Here is a 1,975-nt window from a genome sequence, read left to right on the forward strand (position 1 = left end):
GCGGCGGGCGCCTGTCCGCGCTGCCCTTTGTGGCGCGAAAGGGCAAAGACAGTCGGTAGACGCACTGTAATGAGATGAGGCGGGAGGTCACAGGGATGAAGGATTTCTGAACGTTGGATTTTACGGGACGTGTATTCGTTTGAGTTGCGCAAGCCGGGAGGCATTCGGCCTAATCGCCGTCTTTTCAACGTTCTTCCTGTTTGCTTGACGGGACTGTGGCAAAATGTCACAAGTTAAACAAGTTGTCATTTAGCTTCAGAGAGGATGAAAAACCCTCACAGAGCAGCATAAAGGACAGCCTTAGCATCGCTACCGGGAGATCATATAGTATCATTTGGTGCTGGTGATACAAGGAAAAGGAACAACTCTTCATTTAGTATAGAATGATGTACGTTATCCTATCTTTACCAATAGCAGTGAAATGTTTGAGAACTACGCTTATTCTCCCTTTCTTAAGAAATCACCCATAACTTTGCAAATAGGAATTACTCACCCCCTTGCTCCTTTTATGTGAAAACAGAGAAACACTTCATTTGGGTGCATTTGGTTTTAGAAAAGCAGACAAGAAGTGAAGTTTTCAGATGGTGTGCTGGACTAGGTCACAACAGGTTGCTGATAGCGCCAGGTTTGTGTCCTGTCAGTGGCAGACTTCTCTATAGTGCTGCTGTGCTCCTGTTTTTGTAGCCAGTGACATAATAGAGGAACGTAAAGCTCTGGAATTCATTGAAAGATGCTTGAGTGCAGTTCTCATATTTTGTTTTGTCACCAAGAGATGCCTGTAAATGTTTATACCAGCATAATGTATATTTTCTATTTTTACATATGTAGAGATCCTACAAAACCTTATTTTTATAGGAGAGCATTTCCACAGGACGCCTGTATTGAATAAAAGGCCAAAACTGTTTATGGTAATGAGCCAAATTTCCAAAATCTATATAAATTTTTTTTTGTAACAGCAGACAAAACATGTTGAGAAATGAGGTGAGAAAAGGTTAAGTAGTGTAAATAATTTTTTTAGATCTGGATTTTCTAATGTGCATATGCTAGTAGGGATCATACCATCCTTCTGACAGATGTTAAACCTCAGGATCAATTCTTTAATGAAATAGCTTTTTATCTGAGGTAGTGTGTGATTTTTCCAGCCTTGTTTTTTCCTAATACTAAGAGGATATGGACCCAGCAAAAAGTCAGGCAACCCTGCACCTGGGAAATCTGCCTATAGGTATTTCAAGCTGGAAACTTGAATCCAGAAGCTGCCCTTGAAAACTTTGACCTTTCTCATTCCGGGCCATGGTTCACAGCTGAATATAACGATCAGTCACTAGCAAAGTAGAAAAGACACAGACATCATATCAGATGCTTTGATGATAGCTCAATTTTCTAGCTGAGTGTGTCTTCACGCAGAAGTCGGCTAGTTTATTGCTTAAATCCAGAGGCTGGCCACATTACTCATTATTCTGTTTATATCCCAATGCTCATAATGTGTTGTTGCAATATCCAGGTAAAGCGTTCGGTGCCATTTACAACAAGGAATCTGCCTTGAGCAATACTATAATCACTAATAGCTAACATTACCAAGAGGATCAGTTTCTGGAAATGAACATGAGTTAACAAAGGTACATCTGTAATTTTGTTCAGAACTAAACAGAACTAGACGTCTAAGGGAGAGAATATAAATTTGATCAGAAGAAGTGGATCTTACAGAATGCTGTGTTTAAGCAATAGCACTTGCTTCTACCTCCTGGTAGCGAGGATTATTAGGGGGCCACTGCTGATCCCCTGGGCTGTTGTTTGAACAGAGGAGTTCTGCAGTGTGAGAAAAATGAATTCTTCTGACTCAGAAGAATCTGCTGATGGAAGGGTGGGGTTACATTTATTTTGTGTTGATTAACTTTCCCTTTTTTTTTTTTTTTTGTTTAATTACTTTTTTACTTGTATTACACTATGTTATTTTAATAGATGAAGAATTTATAGA

The sequence above is a fragment of the Meleagris gallopavo genome, chromosome 2 (genome assembly GCF_000146605.3).
Source record: "Meleagris gallopavo isolate NT-WF06-2002-E0010 breed Aviagen turkey brand Nicholas breeding stock chromosome 2, Turkey_5.1, whole genome shotgun sequence".
NCBI lineage: Eukaryota > Metazoa > Chordata > Aves > Galliformes > Phasianidae > Meleagris > Meleagris gallopavo.